The 25,091-nt window shown below is 36.0% G+C and overlaps 1 pseudogene; it reads right to left on the reverse strand.

Moving 5' to 3' along the window:
- Nucleotides 1-5,124: 5,124 nt before the first annotated feature.
- On the reverse strand, nt 5,125-6,051 carry LOC105729671 (olfactory receptor 6M1-like; annotated as a pseudogene).
- Between the last annotated feature and the right edge of the window lie 19,040 nt (nt 6,052-25,091).

Here is a 25,091-nt window from a genome sequence, read left to right on the forward strand (position 1 = left end):
TCTTTTGTAAGGACATGGATGAAGCCGGAAGTCATCATCCCAGCAAACTAACACAGAAACAGAAAACCAAACTCCACGTGTTCTCACTCATAAGTGGGAGCTGAACGTTGAGAACACATGGACACAGAGAGGGGAGCAACACACACCAGGGCCTGTTGTGGGGGTGTGGGAGGTGAGGGGAGGGATCTTCAAGGATAGGTCAATAGATGCAGCAAACCACCATGGCGCATGTATACCCATGAAACAAACCTGCAAACTCTGCACATGTATCCCCCTCATTTTACTTTTAGAAGAAATAAAGAAAAAAATTTAGTAGATATTCTATCTTTGTTATAACATTTTTTTTTTTTTGAGATGGAGTCTTGCTCTGTTGCTAGGCTGGAGTGCAGTGACACCATCTCGGCTCGCTGCACCCTCCACCTCCCGGGTTCAAGCAATTCTCCTACCTCAGCCTCCTGAGTAGCTGTGAGTATAGGCATACGCCACCATGCCCAGTTAATTTGTGTATTTTTAGTAGAGGTGGGGTTTCACCATGTTGGCCAGGATGGTCTCGATCTCTTGATCTCATGATCCACCCGCCTTGGCCTCCCAAAGTGCTGGGATTACAGGTGTGAGCCACCACGCCCAGCCTATTATGTCATTTTTAATTAGTCAGGCTTTAAGCAGTTCTTCCTTGATGATTGTGTAATTCTAGCCTTTTTTATTTGTGAGGCTGATTTCTTTTCAAAGGTGCAACTCTCAGGCTGCTTATTGGAAATTGAGTCCTATATTACTTTTGGAATTTTAAAAAATGTATCAATACTTTATAAGTTTGCCATATATTTTCTTTTTTAAAAAATTATTTTTTACTTTAAGTTCTGGGATATACAGGTTTGTTATATAGGTATACATGTGCCATGGTGGTTTGCTGCACCTATCAACCCATCATCTAGGTTTAAGCCCTGCATGCATTGGGTATTTGTCCTAATGCTTTCCCTCCCCTTGCCCCCGACCCTGCTGACAGGCCTTGGTGCGTGTTATTCCCCTGTCTGTATCCATGTATTCTTATTTTGCAGCTCCCACTTATGAGTGAGAACATGTGATGTTTAGTTTTCTGTTCCTGTGTTGGTTTACTAAGAATGATGGTTCCCAGCTTCATTCATGTCCCTGCAAAGGACATAATCTCATTCCTTTTTATGGTTGCATAGTATTCCATGGTGTATATGTGCCACATTTTCTTTTTCTGATGGACATTCGGCTTGGTTCCAAGTCTTTGCTATTGTAAATAGTGCTGCAGTAAACATACGTGTGCATGTGTCTTTATGGTAGAATGACTTATAATCCTTTGGGTATATACCCATTAATGGGATTGCTGGGTCAAATGGTGATTTCCAGTTCTAGATCCTTAAAGAATCGCCACACTGTTTTCCACAATGGTTGAACTAATTTATACTCCCACCAACAGTGTAAAAGTGTTCCTATTTCTCCACATCCTTGCCAGCATCTGTTGCTTTCTGACTTTTTAATAATCACCTTTCTGACTGGTATGAGATGGTATCTCATTATGGTTTTGTTTTGCATTTTTCTAATGACCAGTGATGATCTTTCTTTCATGTTTGTTGGCCACATAAATGTCTTTTTTTGAGAAGTGTCTGTTCATATTCTTGGTCAATTTTTTGATGGGGTTGTTTATTTCTTGTAAATTTGGTTACGTTCTTTGTAGATTCTGGATATTAGACCTTTGTCAGATGAGTAGATTACAAAAATTTTCTCCCATTCTGTAGGTTGCATGTTCACTCTGATGTTAGTTTCTTTTGCTTTGCAGAAGCTCTTTAGTTTAATTAGATCTCATTTGTCAATTTTGGCTTTTGTTGCAATTGCTTTTAGTAATTTAGTCATCACGTCTGCCCATGCCTATGTCCTGAATGGTATTGTCTAAGTTTTCTTCTAGGGTTATTTATGGTTTTGGATTTTACGTTTAAGCCTTTAATCTATCTTGAGTTAATTTTTGTATAAGGTGTAAGGAGGGGTCCAGTTTTTATGTGGCAGATGGGAGTGGAAATGTGGAGTGGGATTGTGACCATTAAGACAATACTGTGTTCAGTTTTTCTCAGGACACCTCTCTTGGTTTACACTTTCAGTTTCATAAATCCAAGGATTTAAAAAAAATCTTTGAAGTATTTAATTATATTAATATTTAAAAAATAACCAAGTTCTTAAAATGCAGACATTTTCAAGGATTTGCATTTATCTTTATGGAGGAGGAATCTCAATTTAAGAAAGTATTTCTTTTAAAATTTTTAAAAATTATTTTTGTAACTTCAGTCTCTGTGCTGGTAAGAATGTTCTTTATAAGTCTGTTACTAAAGTGAACTCATGAGAGTTTTTTCTCTTTAATTGTAAAATAAAGAGAGAAGTTTTAAATCATATCTCCTACTTCAGGAAACACCTGAACTTAACTCTTCTAATATATATTTTGTTGTTTATAGAAGTTGTTTATTAATTTTTCCAATATCAAAATTAACATATGCTTCCCAAGTTTTAAACACTCCAAAAGGTGGAAAAAAGTAATGTAGCTATAATCTCACTCTTCAAACACAGTTAATTAAACATTTTGTATAGTGTATTTTCTTCTAGCCTTAAAATTGCTTTTCAAAATAAGTGATTTGTCTTTAAGATTTTAAGAAGTTCTTGAAGATATTACTGCTCATGATTAAAATGTTTACAGTGTTTCAGTGTTAAAGGTATTTTTTAGCATTTTATCCCTACCACTTAATTCAATATCATAACCATAGTAAAACAAACAATTTCTTAGATTTAGTGGAACAAATTTCCTCCTTGAGTGAAACAAATTTCCAGGTTAAATCCATAGTATAGCCTTTAAGAAAATAAATTCTGTCAACAACCCAAAGGTGTAGGAAATGGATTATCTGCTAGAGCTCCCAGGAAAGAATGCAGCCTGCTGACATTTTAGCTTGGTAAGACCTGTGTTGGGCTTCTGACTGGCAGAACTATGAGACAGTAAATTTGTGCTATCTTAAGCTGCCAAATTAGTGGAAATTTCTTATGGCAGCAATAGTAACCTTATATGGTAACTTTTGATACCATGTCTTAATTACGGTCTGATTATGAGCACAGAGCAGAAAATTACAGGACTGCTTCATTCTTGGTGACTTTGGTCTACCTACTTTTAGTCTTTAAACATTTGTCCACTTCATTATCTTATGATGGACTATAGTCTCTTATAATACTCTGAATTCATTCCTAAGATAACCCTCTGTCTCCAAAGCCAGCAGAGCAGCATCACCAAATCTCTCTCTACTTCCATCATCACATGGCCTTCTTCTTCTTCTTCTTTTTTTTTTTGGTAGTAAAATCTCCTTTTGCTTAACTCTTATGATGACACTTGGGATACCTGTAGGGCCCACCTGGGTAATCCAGGGTAATCCCCCATCTCAAGATCTTTAACTTAAGTACATCTACAAAAATCTCTTTGTCACATAAAATAACATTCACCATTTCCAGAGGTCAGAACCTGGATATCTTTAGGGGCCATTATTCAGCCTACCACAAAGTATATGGAGACAAATAATACAGAGAACTACAACTCCAAAGAGACCTAAAGAGAAATCAGAGACTTAGAGATAAGGGAATACCTACGTTGGATCCTTATGGATTTCTAGTTCATTCTTTTTGTTGCTTAGCAGGTCTTGATGTTTCTTATCATCTGGGGTTCCATATGGTACTTTTGATTATTATGATAAGTACACATTTTACTTAATCAAGCTTCATTAGTTTTCTGATTTTTTTTTTTCCCTCAACCAAGTGAATGCTAAGATACTCTTCTCTATATGATGGCTGTATTGACCAGTTGCTATAGACGATCGGTCTAGACTCATGGTTAGTTATAGCCTCTGAATAAGTAGTTTTCCTTTCAAACCAATTGCCTCTCAGTCCATTCTAATTATATCCCACTTCTGGTCTGCCTTGATCTGCAGGTCTGTGTAACTGTTGCCTTCTGGCTTCAGAAAAAGAAGGTAGCTTCCAGGCTAATTTGGCTTCCCCTCTTAAGTTTCCCTTCCACATTTTATGATATAGCAGAATGCTAAAGGAGTCTGCAGTTCACATATTCTAAATTTCTGCCACTCACCAATGGTGTAGTTTGGGGTAAGATGCTTAACCTTGGCCGGGAACAGTGGCTCACGCCTGTAATCCCAGCACTTTGGCAGGCTGAGATGGGTGGATCACGAGGTCAGGAGCTCAAGACCAGCCTGGCCAAGATGTTGAAATCCCGCCTCTACTAAAAATACAAAAATTAGCTGGGCATGGTGGCACGCGCCTGTAATTCCAGCTACAAAGGAGGCTGAGGCAAGAGAATTGCTTGAACCTGGGAGGCGGAGGTTGCAGTGAGCTGAGATAGTGCCATTGCACTCTAGCCTGGGTGACAGAGTGAGACTCTGTCTCAAAAAAAAAAAAAAAAAAGATGCTTAACCTTCGTAAACCTCAGTTTTCTCATATGTAAAATGGACATAATGATATCAGCTTTCTAAGGTTATTAGAAGGAATAGATGAAATACATGTATATATATTTAAGTACACTGTACAAACCCTATATTATGTTATTCCTTTCCCTTGTTATTGTTATTATAATATTTAACTGTCAAGGTTGAATCCTTGCAACATCTGAAAAGACCCAGCAGAAGTGTTTGTTTTTAATTATATGTGGCTCCATTTCTTAGACTATCTTGCTAAGCCTACAACAACAAAAAGAAAAAGCACAACGTCCCCATTTTACAGATGAAAAAACAAATAGATAGGCTGTGCCACTTGATTAAAAAAAGTGATAAAACCAGCTTAAAATTTAGGTTTTTTTGATTTTAGTTTAGTATTCTTCATTAATCCATGGTATTATGACTGTGCAGTCGTTCAATAATGGAGTTCAGGGAATGTTATTTTCTCTATGGTTGAATTGTCTCTTCTAAACTGTGACTACAATGCTTTTCCTCTGATGCGGCACTGAGCCTATTCATACCTTCCTGTATACCTTTGATTTTCTGGTGTCTAAACCTGTCTTTCTCCGCACTGAGCCAGAGTTGAAAATAACCATTCTGAGCAAAAAAACTTAAAGTTTTAAGTTCTCCTGTGCTATGAGGACATCATTTTGCTGATTGCTTCTTTCAAGACTTCCTTTACCTTTTCATTTCTGAGACTGTAAATGAAAGGATTCAGAAGAGGGGTCACCATTGTGGTGAGGATAGCTGTCACCTTGTCAAAATCCAATGAGTGACTCTGGCTGGGCCTCACATACATGAAGATGTTGCTCCCATAGGCAATGGAAACGACGGTGATGTGGGAAGTGCAGGTGGAAAAGGCCTTCTGACGTCCTTGGGCTGAGGGGATACGCAGGATGGTAGAGATGATGGAGATGTAGGACATGGTGGTGAGCACCAATGAGGTAAGGAGGATGAGGGAAGATAAGAGGAAGTTTATCATCTCGATGAAATGAGTGTCTCTACAGGACGTGTGTAGCAGAGGGGCAATGTCACAGAAGAAGTGATTAATTTTCTTTTAACAAAAAGGCAATCTGGATACCACAATGGCTGGGGACAACACAGACAGGAAAGCTCCAACCCAGCAGCCCAGAACTAGTAGGAGGCAGGCTCTGCTGTTCATGATGGTGGTGTAGTGCAGGGGGTCACGGATGGCCACGTAGCGGTCAAAGGACATCACTGCCAAGAGGATAAACTCCACTGTCCCCAAGAAAAAAAAGAAATAAGTTTGGGTGATACAGCCAGCAAAAGATATAGTCTTCTTGTCCTGCAGGAGACAGGCTAATAGCTTTGGGGTAACTGAGGTGGTGTAAAAAATGTCCAAAAGTGACAAATTACTGAGGAAGAAGTACATTGGGGTTTGGAGACGATGATCCGCCCATATTAGGGAGATGATGGCAATGTTTCCTGTTAGAGTAAGCATGTAAGTAAACAAGAGGACCACAAAAAGGGAAATTTGAAGCTTCTGAAGAACAGGAAAGGCCATCAGGGTAAACTCAGTCACTGTGGTCTGATTTTGCATGTCCATTGCAGGCAATGCTTAGTGAGCAGCACATCTGTGAAAAAAAATGATAAAATACAAAGATGTAAGTCAGCTTAAGGAAGTTTTCAACTCCCAATATCTGTGATAAGAATGAAGTAGAAAAAGCTTTGTGTGAGGAGTCAAGAGTGATTCGTTCACAGTCTGCTTTGACTTTATTAAATGTGGTCCCTCGGGTAAAGGACATTACTACTTCTAACTTCAGTATTCTCTTATTTAAAAGTTTTGATTGAATGAAATTATCCTTATTGTCCATACAATTCCAGTCTTTAAGATTTTAGTTTCTTTCACACAATACTCCTTCCTTTCTCTTTTTTGCTCTTCCTGACCAAGGAAAATTGTTGCTAAAAAAAGAGGGATACTTAACTGAGAATCTAGTCAATTATTTGAAAAATTGAGAAAAAGAAGGTTAATAAAACTTGAGTTAGGCCAGGCGCGGTAGCTCATGCCTGTAATCCCAGCACTTTGGGAGGCCAATACGAGTGGATCACCTGAGGTTGGGAGTTGGAGACCAGCCTGACCAACATGGAGAAACCCCGTCTCTACTAAAAATACAAAAATTAGCTGGGTGTGGTGGTGTGCGCCTGTAATCCCAGCTACATGGGAGGCTGAGGCAAAAGAATCACTTGAGCCCAGGAGGCGGAGGTTGCAGTGAACCGAGATTGCGCCACTGCACTCCAGCTTGGTGACACAGCAAGACTCTGTCTAAAAAAAAAAAAAAAAAAAAAAAAATTAGTTACTTTTCTCAAAGTTATTTCAACTTTGAAGGCATCTTCTAAATCAATGAACAGAAACTGTTAAAACTGGCCAAGATAGTCCAATTAAAGGGAATCTATATTTACCTCTACTCACTTTTGTTATTGTTTCCATGTTTTGAATATCAGTGTAATATACAATTAGATACAAGTTATTTGATCAATCAGTCTTTCCCTAAATCTACTTAGTTTTTCTTTGTTTTTACTTTATATAATATAAATGTTTTGATGTCTACACTGTTATGGAACAAGTACATCCGTGATATATAATTCATTATTTGTGTAACCTATTTTAAATATTTTGAAAAAAGTCTTATGGGACAATGATTAATTTGTTGTATTGTTGTTCTTTGCCATGTTACATTTATGGCAGCATCCAAAAAAGTAATCAGCGTTTCTGCTTGCTTTCTCCAACTGATTCTTACAGGTTTTTCCAAAGAAGTCTTTTATACTCAACATTTTTTCCCAGTCATTTGAAGAGTAGGTTATGTACAATACTGCAAAAAACTAGATGCCAAAACATGTATTTGAGCTATCAGAAAGATGTATGTGAAACACTCATCCTTAATCTCTGAATACTGCCCAAGTTCACTGAAGATCTATTTCAGTCTGTGTAATTCAGTTGAAGCACTGTCTTCTGGTGTATTATTTTGTGGCTAGTCCTAGTTTCAAGTTAAAACAACCAATTTATATCCCTAAACTAGGTAAATTTTTTAATGTGGTGCATCTAGAACTCCTCTTTCAGGGAGATCATTTCCTCAGACTTTCTACTTGTGAAAAGTGACTGCCAGAAGCTGGCAGTTATTATTATGTTTTTTCTTTCCATTTATTCATTCTTGTAGTTGACAGTTTTTTTTTTTTTTTTTTTTTTTTTTTTTTTTAGCATATGTCGTGCATCATGCAAATTTTTAGATTCTGGAGTTATACCACAGGAACAAAAAATACAAAGCAAAAACAAGGCAAAAGTGTTAACAGCAAAAAATTTCCCCTATCAAGCTTACAGTATAGTTAAGGGAGACAGAAAATTACATAAGTAAAATAAATGCTGTGATCTTGACTGTGGTAAGTCTCAGAGCTGAGACTTTTTTCGTAAACATATTTCCATTTGCAAATTTGGCTGTTACTCTTTCTGGTTCTTATAGTTCATTTTTGTTCACTACTCATTTTTCTCATGAATCAAGGTATCATTATTATTTTAATAATTGTCTTTATCTTCTCTGTTCTATATAAGAAAATTCTGGTTTCTTACAATTTTTTAAACATTTCTAGATCATTGGTGAGTAAAATTTACAAATGCATAGTGGTTTTTGACCATCTAAGAGTAATTTTCTTTTTTTTTAATTGTACTTTAGGTTCTGGGGTACATATGCAGATCATGCAGGATTGTTGCATAGGTACATATATGGCAAGGTGGTTTGCTGCCTTCATCCCCCTGTCACCTATATCTGGCATTTCTCCCCAAGTTATCCCTCCCCAACCTCCCCACCCCTCGATGTCCCTCCCTTAGCCCCCGCAAGAGAGCCCAGAGTGTGATGCTTCTCTCCCTGTGCCCATGTGTTCACTTTGTTCAACACCCACCTATGAGCGAGAACATGCGGTATTTGGTTTTCTGTTCTTGTGTCAGTTTGCTGAGAATGATGGTTTCCAGATTCATCCATGTCCCTACAAATAACATGAACTCATCCTTTTTTATGGCTGCATGGTATTTTTCAAATGTGAGTGGAATGGAATAACTAAGTAGCAGAGCTCTTTTTACTTCTTTAACATCCTTGATCCCAGTTTCTAACTCCATGAGTATTGGTCTTCTCCATATTCCTTCCCAGTCTAAATATTTATTTGTTTTTCATGAGATCAGGCACCATATCTATTTAATACCTCATTCTTTGAGCACAGAAGGTACTCACTGATTTACTAAATAAATAAGTCAGAATTGGGGAAGCTTCTCCCTTAAGTATGGAGTTGCAGCTGCCCCAAGGGCAAGCAATGGTAAGCTCTGTAGCCTGTATTTTTATATATCGATACAGACTTTTATCATAACCTATACTTTGTTGGTGTGTTTTTCTTTGTCTAGTTATCAGGATCTGAGTAGTTTTGGAAAACTGATTCCTGCAATATTAATGCTGGGCTTGGGAAGGAACGCAAACACCACGATGCCTAATCAAGATCTTTCATAGTTTAGAGGTGGGAAACAAAAAGGGAAAAGCGTATGTAAAAGGAGAAGTTTACAACAGTGAGGTGCATTACTCCACTTCTGGGAATTCCTCAAATTGTTACAAGGTGGCATGGGCTGTTTAATTATATTTTAAGTTATTAAAGAATCCAAAGAGTAGTGTCTATTGAAATAGGCACTTGGTAGCACTAGAAACTCCTTTTATCGTAAATATTCTAGTGTTCCCTCCTCTCTCTACAGCTCTTTTGCCCAGAAAATAAGCTTCCATACTATTAACTACTGCGCAAAGTGCATAACTATATCTGGTTAGACAAGGAATAATGTTATTGAGGTATAATACAAAAATAGAAGAAAGCACACTTTGTAGACAAGGAGAAACACTTTAGAATTCCCCTGCATTTCCCCCTTCCTCCCTTCATCACTGATAACACTGAAGATTGACAGATATCTTAAGGCAGAATAATGAAGATTTTCATACAGCAGCTGCCTATCATCCCATTGTTCCTTTCATTTGTCTAGTTAATTCCTTTACAACATCCTTAATGTCTTACATTTTGTTTTTCTTGCTAGGTAGTCTTTTAGGACCCTGATTAAGAGCTTGATTCCCCTCTGGTATTTTAAAAACTGAACAACTCAGGCTTTTCAAAAGCATTATACCATTTTTAAACAATCAAAACCTGCAGTTGTTGAAAACAAACAGAGTTGCTATTTGCCATGATTGTCATAAAAATGTATTACTGAGGGGAAAAAATTATATTTCGAGCTTTCTATTTTCTTGTGCTTTGGGTCAAATACAGGTCTGTGAGAAGAACTGAAGATGTAGCATCGCTCTCCTTTGTGGAGTCTCTTAACCTCTAAAAGGAACCTGGCCTTTTTAAGGTTATCTCAGGGCACTCAGGACCTCATCATATCTAGGAAGGAAGGCTCTAGGCTCTCTGCACTGTAACGACCCATGTACAACAATTTAGGCTTTTATTTTTGGGGGCATTTTTTCCCTCATTAACATTTCTGTGCATCCTTAGAAAATTGCATAAAATTGCACATGTAAAGATTTAAGAATTAGTCAGGAAAATGTGGCATAATAGGAAAACGTATAGAAGGTTTTAGAATCAATGATGTGCTATATATGTTTTGTTCAGTCACCTGTAGCTTTATAATCTTTTAATAGGACTCTTACGCCTCCTGAGGTTTATCTTCCTCATCTCTAAAATGGTGACAATAGGAATGCCAGATTCAAGGTCCTAAGACAGTGCCTACCACAGTGATTTATATCTAGTAGGTGCTCACTAAATGTTTGTTAAGAAAATAGGATGGGAAAGGGTGAACAGAAATGAAATAAGATGTGATGCAGGTGGAGGCTTAGAGATAACTCAAATTCTTTACTATCAGTAAAATGTAAAAAAGTTTGTTACTGAAGTATATTAAAATATTTACATACTTATGATAAAGATATAACATTTGACATCCTCCCTCATAAAATATTTGACAGAATGGTAATTACATTTTAATTTGTAAAATCACCCATAAACAAGTTTAAGTGACACTCAGACTGTTTAACATATAAATACAGATAATTACATGACAAAGTATACTTACGTTACACAGCTTTTAAAACAACTGGTAATTTCTTCATTCATATATGTTAAGAAACTTGAACTCAAGTTTGTTTTCCTACTCCATACCATTCATTATTCTATAAATGCTTTCACTGCTCCAATTTTGAATTCTCTATAAACCTACCTGTGTATTAGCTGAGACTCTTCCCTATACCACACTTAATCCCCTTTGCAGAACCATACCGAGTGGTTATTCACTTTTGGCTTGAATACTCCATCCTTCTTCCCTTGATTGAGAAACTATCTTTTCCCAACCTCTAATTACTTTTCCCAGTTCTTTTTCTTAGTCCCATTGAGGAAGTCTAAGTCTTGATTTATACTAACTCCAAGTGTTATATCACTATTTAATCATTTTATCCTACATATCGAGTATATCTCAAACTTGGACTATTCCTCTGACTTTCAAGGACTACATTTTTGCCAAAAAGATTTAGGTTTGGTAATGAATCAAGACATTAGACACAACTGACTTAAGCATAGGTCCTTGACTTCTATTTTAGGTCACTGGTAAAATGAAAGCTTCTCAACTCTCAGATATTTTTTCCCAGTGGTAGGAATGTGATATCCTGTCTATTCAGTCAGTTTCTATTTCTTCAGTGGATCCATCTAGAAAACTGAAATTTTTCAAACCCATAGAATGTCAGGTTAGAAGAAAACTTAAAGGGCATATGAGCCAACTGTCCTAAAAAGTTCTACAATATCTTCAACAAGTTGTTGTCCAGTGACATTAAACTCACTATTCTTAAATCATCTCATTTTAGTTTAACATTCTTGTTAGAAAATATTATATTTGTATTCAGTAAAGTAATCTCTTTAATCTTCAGCATTTTGTTTAGGTATTCCCGTTTATTCATCAGGCATATTGTGACTTTATTTTAGATACATCTACCTTATTTGCTCTCCCCAGAAAATAATATGACCTTCCCTGTATTAAAGTGATTATAATTGTGATCTTTAATGATTTTTTTGTTTACCTTTAGTGATCTGGATTAGAATGTCTCTTGGGATTGCTGCATAAAAAAGTTTATTATTACTGTAATCGAAGAATGTTAGAATCGAGGTAACTAATCATAGTTAAACAGTTAAAGTTTCCTGGAAAACTCCCTTGGGTGTTTTCAGGAAAAACTTAGAGAACTGCTTTAAAGCCTCAGGGAAATAGAAACTTGGAAAACTTAAAAAAAAAATCTGAAATGTTCACGATATCTTAAAATAGGCTTTCAGCTGCTCTTCAAAGTGAGATTATTTACATACATTTATATCTATGTACATATTTTAAAATCCATTTATTGAGGTATTCTTTATACATAAGTAATTTAAAATGTATACTTTGTTAAATTTTGACAAGTATACAGTCATGTAGCCACTGTCATCACCATGACAATGTTTTAAAAATATCTCCATTACCTTAAAATGTTTTCTTGTGCCCTTTTGGGGCAAATGCTTTTCTTTCCCCACCCCAGCTCCTGAAAACCACTGACATGTTTCCTATCACTGTAATTTTGAATTTTCTTAAATTTTACATAAATGAAATCTTATATAGTATTTTGTGCCTTGTTCCTTTCACTGAAGTTGATGGTTTGACATTAATCCAAATGATTCAGGTATCAGTAGTTTCTGCCTTTGTATTCTTGACCATTATCAATTACATAGATTGCATAGATACACCACAGTTTGTTTATTCATCAGATAATAGGCACTTGAGTTGTTTCAAAGTTTAGAATATAGAAACTATATATAATATAGAAACTATATTGTGAATATAGCTTCTATGAACATTTCAGTTTCTGTTTTTGTGTGAATATTTGTTTTTGTCTTGCATACATTCTTAAGAGTGGAATTACTATGTTGTGTGGTAAGTGTATGTTTAGCTTTATAATAAATTGTTAAAGTATATTTCAAAATCATTCTACCTTTTTTATGCCTATCAACAATGTATGAGAGTTCTGTAGTTTCTCATTGTTGCCAACACTTGGTGTTTTAATCTCTTTAATTTTAGCCCAGCTAATTTCATTTTTAGCTTGCATTTCTCTAATGATTAATGGTGTTGTGGATCTTTTCATTAATTTTTTTCTGTTTGTATATAATAATTGTTGAAGTGTCTGTTCAGATATTTTGATCAACTTTAAAAAATATATCAAGTTGTTTGTCTTCTTAGTGAGCTGTAAAATTTTAAAATATATTTCAGTTATAAGTTATTTATCGGACTCATGTTTTGCAAATGTTTTCTCCCAATATGTGGCTTTTACTTTTGTTCTCAGAAAAGTTTCTTAGATGTGATTCAACTGAAAAGCATTGCTATTTCATTATATTAATGATATAATGTTGATATCTCAATCTGAAGATCAAGATAAGATTGAATTTCAAATGCTAGTTAATCATATGACTAGGGAGTGCCTGATTAACCTGGTTAAGTATAGAGCCCAGCAAAACAATACAATTCTTAAAATTACCTGGGGTGTGATATAGTTTAGATTCTTTTTTTTTTTAAACTTTCATTTTAGGTTAAGGGGTATATATGCAGGTTTGTTATATAGATAAATTGCATGTCACAGAGGTTAAGTTTACAGATTATTTCATCACCCAGGTAATAAGCATCGTACTAGATAGGGAGTAGTTTTTCCATCCCCTCCCTCCTCCCACTTTTCACCCTCAAGTAGGCCCTAGAATCTGTTGTTCACTTGTTTGTGTCTATATGTACTTAGTGTTTAGCTCCCACTTGTAAGTGAGAACATGCAAATTTGGTTTTCTAGCCCTGTGTTAGTTTGCTGAGGATAATTGCCCCAACTCCATCTACGTTGCTGCAAAAAACATGATCTTGTTCTTTGTTATGGCTGCATAGAATTCATGATGTCCACATTTTCTATATCCAGTCTACTATTGCTGGGCATTTAGGTTTATTCCATGTCTTTGCTATTGTGAATAGTGCTACAAGGAACATATAAGTTCATGTGTCTTTATGGAAGAATGATTTGCACTCCTTTGGGTATGTAACTAATAATGAGATTGCTGAGTCAAATGGTATTTCTATTTTTTTTAATTATACTTTAAATTCAGGGGTACATGTGCAGATTGTGCAGGATTGTTACATAGGTATACACATGCCATGGTGGTTTGTGCATCCATCCCCCGTCATCTACATGGTATTTCTATTTTAAGTTCTTTGAGAAATTGTCAAACTGCTTTCCACAGTGGCTGAAGCCCTTGATTTTAATTAGGTCCCATTTGTGAATTTTTGTTTATGTTACAATTGCTATTGATGTCTCCATCATGAAATCTTTGTCTGGTCCTATATGCAGAATGATATTTTCTAGGTTTTCTTCTGGGGTTTTCAGAGTTTTAGTTTTTACATTTAAGTCTTTAATGCATCTAGAGTTGATTTTTGTATATGGTATAAAGAATGGGTTCAGTTTCAATCTTCTGCATATGGCTAGCCAGTTATCCTAGCACCATTTATTGAATGGGGAGTCATTTCCTCATTGCTTATTTTTGTCAGGTTTGTCAAAGATCAGATGGTTGTGATACAGGAATTAAGAAGAAATTACTTAGGCAGATAGTAAGGGTATGGGAGTCCGCGGTAAGGCTTTTTTTTTTTTTTTTTTTTTTTTTTTAATGAGAAGCAGTCCCAAATAATTGTATAACAAAGAGCTGCCTGTAAGGTCGAGCTGCAGACATAGACAAACAAGCTGGGAGCTTGCAAGTGTGAATGCTGCTAGGAACTAAGGACTAGACATGTTCAAGATGGCAGCTCTGTCTTCCCTTCGCTGCCAACTGTGTACAGTAAGGAGCAGACAAGATGGTGCCGATCAACTGGAAAGTCATTTGCATGATAAGAGTAGGGTGGGTGACCAGCCTTCCCCACATGCTGTGTAAACCTTATATCTGATCACACCAATCTGTGAGCCCTATATAAATCAGACACCACCTCCTTAAACCTGACTATAAAATCCAGTGCATTCACTGCTAGCAGGTACTTTCTGCTTGGAGACCCCTCTCTGTATAGAGAAAGCAGTTTCTCTTCCTCTTCTCTTCTATCTATTAAACCTCCACTCCTAAACTCCTTGTGTGTGCCTCTGTCCTAAATTTTCTTGGCACGGGACTACAAACCCCAGGGTATATACCCTAGACAATGTAGCTACTTCAGTTTTTGGTATGTATTTTTGGTCTCATTTCTGGGTCTGTTCCATTGGTCTATGTGTCTGTTTTTGAACCTGTACCATGTAGTGTTGATTACCATAGCCTTGTAGTGTAGTTGAACTTGGGTAATGTGATGTCTCTAGATTTGTTCTTGCTTAGGATTGTCTTGGCTATTTGTGTTCTTTTTGGTTCCATATGAATTTTAAAATGTTTTTTTCAAATTCTGTAAAGAATATCATTCATCGTTTGATAGGAATAGCATTGAATCTGTAAATTGCTTTGGGCAGTATGGGCATTTTAAAAATATTGACTCTTCCTATCCATGAGCATGACTTCTCATTGTTCAGCACCCACTTGTGAGTGAGAACATGCAGTGTTTGGTTTTCTGTTCTTGTGTTAGTTTGCTGAGAATGATGGTTTCTAGTTTCATCCATGTCCCTGCAAAGGACATGAACTTATCCTTTTTTATGGCTGCATAGTATTCCATGGTATATATGTGCCACATTTTCTTTATCCAGTCTATCATTGATGGGCATTTTGGTTGGTTCTGAGTCTTTGCTATCCTAAATAGTGCCAGTGCCACAATGAACATACGTGTGCATGTGTCTTTATAATAGAACAATTTATAATCCTTTGTGTATATATCCAGTAATGGGATTGCTGGGTCAAATGGTATTTCTATCTCTAGATCCTTGAGGAATTGCCACACTGTCTTCCACAAGAAATGCAAATCAAAACCACACTGAGATACCATCTCACTAATCAGTTTTTAAAACTTGTCTCTTTGCCATATTGGCTAGGAGAATTAAATATTTTGCCTCTTAGCATAGTCAAGATTATTTAAAAGGAAACATTTTAAGCTAGTGAAAGCTCCATATTTCCCACTCTTTTATGTGATGACATGTTGTTACTTTTATATAAATGATCTCATTTAAGAGCACAAGTGTCATGTAAGATAAACAGCAGAAATTCCTGCCATCATTTTAGCGATGAGCAAGCAAAAGCTTAGTGAGGTAATATAACTAATCTAACTCCATGGACATTTAGTGGCTAAACAAATATTAGACATTAGCTTTTATAACTCAGGATCTGGAGTTTTTCTGCCATTCTATATTACTATGTGAAAAATATTTCAAAGACCATGGGGACATAGAATCTTTACTTTTTTTCCCCTGGCTTTCATATCAAGGTTGTAATACTTCACTGTTAGTGGTGTGTGATGCTTATTCATCCTGCTTACGTAATCTAAGGCTCAGCCACACCTCTGTGCCGCTGTTCACAGGGACAAGGCGCCATACAGAGGCAGCATAGCTTAGATGTCCTGAAGTTGCTTAGTGTCATGTCCCTTTGGAATGTGGTGACACAATTCTGCAAATTGACTCCCTCCATACTTTAGCTTTACATTTGCAAGCTATGAATGTGGGGATTCAGAAAAGAAGTCACTACTATAGTGAGGACAGCTGTCACTTTGTCAAAATCTGGCTAATAGCTGTGGTTAGGCCTCCCACACATGGAGATGGAGTTTCTGTAGGCAATAAATATGATGGTGATGTGTGAAGCACAGGTGGAAAAGGTCTCCTGACATCCTTGGGCTGAGGGGATGCACGGGAGGGAGAAATGATGTAGGTGTAGGAGGTGGTGTTAAGCACCAGTGAGGTCAGGACCATGAGGGAAGATAAAAGGAAGCTTATCCTCTCAATGAAACGAGTATCAATACAGGCCACCTGCAGTAAAGGGGCTAATTTACCCACAGAAGAAGGGACGAATTTTTTCAGTACAGTCTGGTAACCTGGACACCACAATAGTCACGCACAACACAGTGAGGAAGGTTCCCACCCAGCATCCCAGAGCCAGCGGGAGGCAGGCCCTGCCAGTTGCAATGATGGTGCAGCACAGGGGCCACAGATTGCCATGCAGTGGTTGAGGGATGTCACTGCCAAGAGGATACACTACATTGTCCCCAGAAAGAAGTAGAAATAGATTTGGGTGATGCACCCAGAGAAGAATATGGCTTTCTTCTAAGGAAGAAGTATATTGGGGTTTAGAGATAATTATCTATCCGTATTAAGAAAATGATGACAAGGTTTCCTGTTACGGTGAGCATATAAACCAGCAAGAGAATGACCCATAGTAAAATCTGAAGCTCCTGGACAGCAGGAAGGGAGACTGGGTGAATTCAGTTACTGTTGTCTGGTTTCTCATGGCCCTTTCCACTGGAGGGGCGAAAAAAAAAAAAAAAAGGAAATTAGAACAGTTTAAGATAGGTGATTCCTCAAGGATCTAGAAATAGAAATTCCATTTGACCCAGCAATCCCATTACTGGGTATATACCCAAAGGATTCTAAATCATTCTATTATAAAGACACATGCACACCTAAATTCATTGTGGCACTGTTTACAATAGAAAAGACCTAGAACTAACCCAAATGCCCGTAGATGATAGACTGGACAAAAAAAAAAAAAAAAAAAAAATGCGGCACATATACACCATGGAATACTAAGCAGCCATAAAAAATGATGAGTTTGTGTCCTTTGTAGGAACATGGATGAATCTGGAAACCATCATTCTCAGAAAACTGACACAAGAACAGAAAATCAAACACCACATGTTCTCACTCATAGACGGGTGTTGAACAATGAGAACACGTGGACACAGGGAGGGGAGCATCACAAACTGGGGTCTGTTGGGCAGGACTAGGGGAGGATAGTGGGGTGTAGGGAGGTTGGGGAGGGATAACATGGGGAGAAATGCCAGATATAGGTGACAGGGGTATGGAGGCAGCAAACCGCATTGCCATGTATGTACCTATGCAACAATTCTGTATGATCTGCACATGTACCCCAGAATCTAAAGTACAATTAAAAAAATATATATTATATATATGGAATTTGTACCAAAACTAATCATGTGCTGAATCATAAAGTATATCTCAAACACATTTCAAAAACTTAAAAGCATTGAAATTATGTTGACCACAGCGAAATTAAGCTAAAAATAAATAGCAAAGAGTAACTACAAAATTACCAACTGTTTGGAAATTAAACATTTTTCTGAAAAACACATAACTCTTAGAAAAAATAACAATTAGAATAGAATTTTTGAAAAACCAAAATTAAATTTTTTTGACATGAGTAATAAAATGGCTTTATTCTTTACCAAGACTGATTTTTGAAAAAGAAAGAAATACAGAAATGACCTATTTTAGGATTTAAAAGGGAACATAAGGTGGATCACAAGGTCAGGAGTTCAAGACCAGCCTGGCCAATATGGTGAAACCCTGTCTCTACTAAAAATACAAAAAGTAGCTGGGCATGGTGGTGTGTACCTGTAGTCCCAGCTACGTGGGAGACTAAGGTGGGAGAATCGCTTGAACCTGGAAGGTGGAGGTTGCAATGAGCCGAGATTGCCCCACTGTACTACAGCCTGGGCAATAGAGCGAGACTCCATCTCAAAAAAAAAAAAAAAAAAAGTTAATTATTGACTTCCAATTTCTGGTCTAGCACATAAGAGGCTTGGAAGTCCTCACCCTATCCTAAGTGTAAATATGAAGCTGGACAAACTGGAAGATCAGTGACCTTTGTTGGATCCATTAGTAAAATGAGGTCACAAGGAAAATCATTGCCCCAAAATTTGGAGAGGCAGACAGGTGGATACTGAGAACTACTGCTTGCCAGAGCAGACACCCACGAGCAGAAACCTTCACAGGAACTAATGCCAGGGTAGGAAAACCTAAATTGTGACTGATGAATTACCAGCAGCGTGGTGTGAACAAAACTGAAATTTAAAAACTTCAGGGGGACCCAGTCATTGGGGATTACCCATACTTTTGTGAGTTTTACCTTTAGAAACTCTACCAGGGTTCTCAGTGAAAGTGAGATAGGATAAATCTCTTTTTCCTTCCAGCAGAGGAAGGGATAATGTTACCATTTTTGAAATACGTCAGAGCATTCTTAGCAATGTTGGCCCCATAGATAAATTATTAAGGTTTTATTAGAGCCTAGCCAGCACAAGGGAAAAAAAAATAGCTAACTCTAGTCTGTGTTTGTAGTGGGAGGTTCTATTTATTTAAGTATTCTGTTCCACTTCAGGTGAGGAAGGAAAAACAGAACAGCACTTGTGAAGTTTACAGCTCAGGGGCACAGGCTAACTAAAAGACTGAGACCAATTATAGACATCTAGAATGCTTTCCCTATCCCAACACCTTACTATCCCATTGCCAAAGGCCTATTTATTAGAGTTCCTTTTACAAACTTCATCATATCCAGCTTTCAACAAAACACTACAAGGCATACCATAAGGCAAAAACACAGTTTGAAGTGAAAAAGCAGGCATCAGAACCAGGTTCAGGTTCAGATATGTCAGGAATGTTGAAATTATTAGACCAGAAATGTAAAACAACCAATGGAGAAAGTAGACAACATAAAAAAAAGATGGGTAGTGCAAGAGCAGAAATGAAAATTCTGACAAAGAATAAAAAATAAATGCAAGAGATTAACAACACTGTAAGTAAAAGATGCTTTTAGTGGGCTCATTAATAGATTAGATACAGCTGAGGAAAGAATCTCTGCACTATATATGTCAATTGAAACTTGAAAAACCAAAAAGCAAGAGGAAAAAAAAAAACCAGAACAGAATATCCAAGACCCGTGGGACAACTACAAAAGACATAACATATGTGTATTGGGAATATCAGAGGTGAAGAAAGAGAAAGAGAAGAATATTTGAAGCAGTACATATTGACCATTTCTCCTAAATTAATGTCAGACTCCAAAGCACAGATCTCAAAAACTCCAAGAACACTAAGCAGGATAAATGCAAAAAATAAAAATATTAAATTCCACTAAGTCTAGGCATATATTCATGCTATAAGAAATCAAAATTAAAAAAAATTTTGAAAGAAGTCAGAGATGGAAAACCACCCACCTTACTTATAAAGGAGCAAAATAAGAATTATATCTGACTTTCTCAGGAAGCATGTAGACAAGATAGTGTAGTAAAATATTTAAAATATTGAGAAAAAAACTAACATAGAATTTTGTGTCTTGTGGAATTATCATTCAGAAGTGAAGGAAAAATAAAGACTTTCTTAGATAAATAAAAATCCAGGTAATTTGTTACCAGTAGACATACCTTGAAAGGAATATTAAAATAACTTTTCAGAGAGAAGAAATAGGATATAGTCAGAAAGTCAAATTTATATATATGAAGAAAGAGAATTAGAAAAGAAATGAGTACAAATAAACATAAAAACTTTTATTTTCTTAATTGATCGAACAGTTCACAGTTTATTCAAAGTAATAAAAGCAACACATATTTGGTGATTGTAGCTTATGTATAAGTGAAGTGAATGACAGCCATGATATAAGGATGGGATGGAAGATTTAGCAGTATTTTGTTATTATAAGGTACTTGCACTATCTGTGAAGTGGTATAGTATTATTTGAAAATAAACTTGGATTAGTTGTAAAGAATATTGCAAACTCCAGGGCAATGTCTAAAAAATAGTTTTAAAAAAAGTATAATTAGTATGCGAAGAAAGGAGAGAAAATGAAATAATTTAAAATGTTCAATTAAAATCACAAAAGGCAGAAAGAGTGAAAGACAAAAATAGGAGAAAAGAATGATGGCAAAGAATATAAAACTGCAACAAAAATGGTGGATAATAACCCATCTGTATCAATAATCACTTTAAAATTAGAAATCTAAATAAAACAAAAGAGATTTTCAGATTGAGGGAAGAAAATAAGTCCCAAATATATGTTACCTACCAGAAGCCAATTTTTAATAAAAAGACACATTTAGATTAAAAATAAACAGATGGAGAGAGATATACCATGCTAATATGAATCAAAAGAGAGCTAGGGTAACTATATTAATTTCAAACTGCAGACTTCAGAGCAATGGAAGCTATTAGGAATAAGGTGAGGCATCACGTAATGATAAAGGGCTCAATTCTCCAAGAATACGTAACAATCCTTTATGTATATGCATCTAACAATAGAATGTCAAAATACATGAGGCAAAAATGGAGAGAATTGCAAGGAGAAATAGAGACATTTCTACCAGAAATGAACAGATTTAGCAGGTGGAAAATCAATAAGGGCATAGGTGAACTCAGTAGCATCAATCAACTGGATATAATCAAAATCTATAGACTACTTCTTTTAAGAACAACAAAATACACATTCTTCTGGGGCTCATGTGGAATGTCTACCAAGATAGACCATATTCAAAGCTGCAAAACACATTCTAACAAATTCAAAACATTAGAAGTCATATCATGTATGCTGTTAGAATGTAGTAGATTCACTAGAAATTGATAACAGAAAGATAGCTGAAAATATCCCAGAATATTTAACAACACATTTTTAAATAAAACACATGGGTGAAAGAAAAAAAAAACCCTCAAGAGAAACTGAAATATACTTTGAAATAAAAAGAAAAATACAAATTAAAATTTGTGAGATGCAATGATAGTACGTAGCAGGAAATTTATAGCCCTTAATTCAGTTAACTTTTGAACAATGTGGGTTTAGGACTGACGCCTATGCAATAGAAAATCCACATATAACTTTTGATTCCTCCAGAATGTAACTACTATAGCTTGCTCTTGACCAAAAGCCTTATTAATAACATTGTCAATTAACACGTTTTGTATGTCATATGTATTATATCAGTAAAATAAGCTAGAGAAGATAAAATATTAAAATTTTAAAGAAGAGAACATATAGCTACTATTCATTAAGTGGAAGTGGATCATTATAAAGGTCTTCATCAGCAATAGTCTTCATGTTGAGTAGGCTGAGGAGGAAGAGGAAAAGGAGGGGTTGATCTTACTATCTCAGGGGTGTTGAGACAGAAGAGGTGGAGGTGGTGGAAGGGGAGGCAGGCACAATGTAACTTTGTGGAAATGCATTTCATACTTGCTCATTTTTGTAAAAATGTTTCTTGCATGGTACCAATCCTTTCACTATTTGCTTCAATTTTTTTTTTTTTTTTTTTTTTTTGATGGAGTTTCGCTCTTGTTACCCAGGCTGGGGTGCAATGGCACGATCTCGGCTCACCGCAACCTCTGCCTCCTTTCTTTCTTTCTTTTTCTTTCTTTCTTCTTTCTTTCTCTTTCTTTCTTTCCTTTCTTTCTCTTTTTCTTTCTTTCTCCCTTCCCTTCCATCTCTCCCTTCTGTCTTTCTTTCTCTTGCCTGCCTGCCTGCCTTCCTTCCTTCCTTCCTTCCTTCCTTCCTTCCTTCCTTCCTTTCCTTGCTTTCTTTGCTTCTTTCTTCAGAGTTTCACTCTTGTTGCCCAGGCTGGAGTGCAGTGCTGCAATCTTGGCTCACTGCAACCTCTGCCTCCCGGGTTCAAGCGATTCTCTTGTCTCAGCCTCCTGAGTAGCTGGGATTACAAGCACCCGCCACCCCACCTGGATAATTTTTGCATTTTCAGTAGAGACAAGGTTCCCCATGTAGACTAGGCTGGTCTTGAACTCCTGACCTCAGGCGATCTGCCTACCTCAGCCTTCCAAAGTACTGGGATTACAGGTGTAAACCACTGTACCTGGCCAAAAGCTACATTTTCAATATGATATTAAAAGGTATTTAGCAAAAAGTACAAGTCTTTTTTTTTTTTCATCTGCTGGCATAACTTCAGTGACAGCTTCACAGATTTCTTCTTCATTTTATACTGTGATCCTTACACTTAATTCACTTGTCTTGAAACAATGATCAGCTGCAGTTGCAAACCTCAGTCTATGATACATATCAAGCAATTCAACTTTTTCTTTTACCTTCATGACTTTGCTTCTTGAGAGCACTTCCAGCATCACTAGTGGTGTTTCATATGAGTCCCATGGTGTTATTAAAGATTTACTGTATTGCACTAAACATGAAAATATGCAAGAATCATGAGAGACTGCTTTTTTACTCTGATATGTAATTTGCCAGAAAGATAAACTGCTCACATAGATTTGATTAGTGTCATGACATTTTCAGTGGATGGTCAACACTTGAGCTCACCACAATAGCAACAGAGGTGGCTATGAAATAATTACATAGTATAGTAGGTACTACAGCACATTTTATGCAGTTTTGATTTAACACGGCATCTTTTCTTTTTGTATTTCTCTCAACTGCAAATGTTACCATGGATTGTCTGTGTTTGCGTGCATGTGTTGATAAATTTTACCTTATTATAACAGATTTGTGTATATAATGTGGTAGTAAATGAAAAAACAGAGTAGTATCTACATGTTTTATGCATTCATGACGTACCTAATGTTTTCATTTTTTTTGATATTTCTAGTCTATGTCTGTAAGAATTTTCAAATTGCCACAGATCTCCGAAATATTTTGCCACATATTTATTGAAAAAAATCTATGTATAAGCAGACCTATGCAGTTCAAACCTGTGTTGCTCAAGGGTCAATTGTAATTGAAAAGAAGAAATATTTACAATCAGTAATTTAAACTTCCATTTTAGGAAACTGGAAAAAGAGGAGTAAATCAAATCCAAAATAATCAGAAGAAAAAAATTAGAAGAGTCAATGAAGTTGAAAACAGGAAATCAATAGAGAAAATTAAAGAAAACCAAAAACTGGTTTTTGCAAAATTTTTAGTAAAATTAATAAACTTCCAACCAGGCTAATTAAGATAAAAAGAAAGAAGACACAAATTACTAATATCAGAAATGAAAGAGGACATATAACAACAGATCTCATGTGGAGTAAAATAATAATACAATAATTCTGTGAATAACTCTATGCCCACAAATTTGATAACCAATTCTTTGAAAGAAACATTGTGCCACAACCCACATAAGAACAGACAAACAATCTTCATAGGCCGATATCTATTAAAGAAATGGAATATATGATTAATAACCTTCCAAAATAGAAAGCTTAAGGCCCAGATAGGTTCTCCTCTGAAATGTACCAAACATTTAAGAAAGAAGTTATACCAATTTTCAATAACCTTTTCCAGAAGACAGAAGCAGAAGAAATTTTTAACGTTCTATAAGGGTAATGTTACCCAAAACCAGACAAAGACATTATAAGCAAATAAACTATAGAACATCTCTCATGAAGGTAGATGCAAAAATCTTCAACAAAATATTTCAGCATTGAAAATCAACTAATGTAACCCATCACATCAACAGGCTAACAAAGAAAACCGCACGATCATATCAATAGATACAGAAAAAGTGTTTGACAAAATCCAATACCCATTTATAATACAAACTTTCTCAAAATAAGAAATGGAGGGAATTTACCTCAATTTGATAAAGAACATCTAGAAAAAAATCTACTTAAACATCACACTCAATGGTGAGAAATTAGAAGCTTTCCCACTAAGATCAGAAACAAAGCAAACATGTTTCCTCTAATCACTTCTTTTCAACATCACACTAGACGTGCTAGCAGTGCAAGAAGAAAAGAAAATGTATCCGAATTGGGAAGTAATAAATAAAACTGTCTTTGTTCACAGATGGGAGGATTGTATGTGTAGAAAACCTAAAAGATAGAAAAAAAAAAAACAAAAACTCCTGGATACAAGGTTAATATACAAAATTCAATTACTTTCTTATATGCCAGAAATGAACTTGTGGAATCTGAAATGTGAAAAACACAATCCCATTTACATTGGCATCCCCCAAATTAAAATACTTACATAGAAATCTAGCAAACTATTATGTTGGTGCAAAAGTAATTGTTTTTTTTTTTGCCATTAAAAGTAATGGCAAAAAAAGTTAATTTTGCACCATGATAAAATCCATGAGGAAAACTACAAAACTCTGATAAAAAATTAAATAACTCAGTAAATGTGTATATATTACATCTTCATGGATAAGAAGACTCAATATTGTCAAGATGCCAGTTTTGTCTAACTTAATCTACAGTTTCAACGCATTCTTGTAGACATTGACAACTGGGTTCTCAAGATTATAGGGAGATTCAAAAGACCTAGAATAGCCAACACAATATTTCAGAAGAACAACATTAGAGGACTAACATTACCTGACTTCAGGACTTACTATGAAGTTGTAGGATCAAGATAATGTGGTATTGGTGGGAAAAACAGATCAATGGAATAGAACAGAGGGCCCAGAAATAGACCCAGGAGCAAAGGAAACCCAGTGATGGCTTTTCAATAAATGGTGCCAAAACAACTGGACATCAACATGCAAACAAAGAAATACGAATACAGACCTTATACCTTTCTAAAAAACTAAATCAAAATGAATCCTGGAACTAGATAAGACTAGAATATAAGACAGGAGAAAATCTAGATGAATTTGGGTATGATGATGACTTTTTTGATAGAACACTGAAGGCACAGTAAGAATTAATAAACTGG

This window comes from Aotus nancymaae, unplaced genomic scaffold (assembly GCF_030222135.1).
Source record: "Aotus nancymaae isolate 86718 unplaced genomic scaffold, 86718_ANA_hifiasm-v0.15.2.pri h1tg000012l, whole genome shotgun sequence".
NCBI classification, from domain to species: Eukaryota; Metazoa; Chordata; class Mammalia; order Primates; family Aotidae; genus Aotus; species Aotus nancymaae.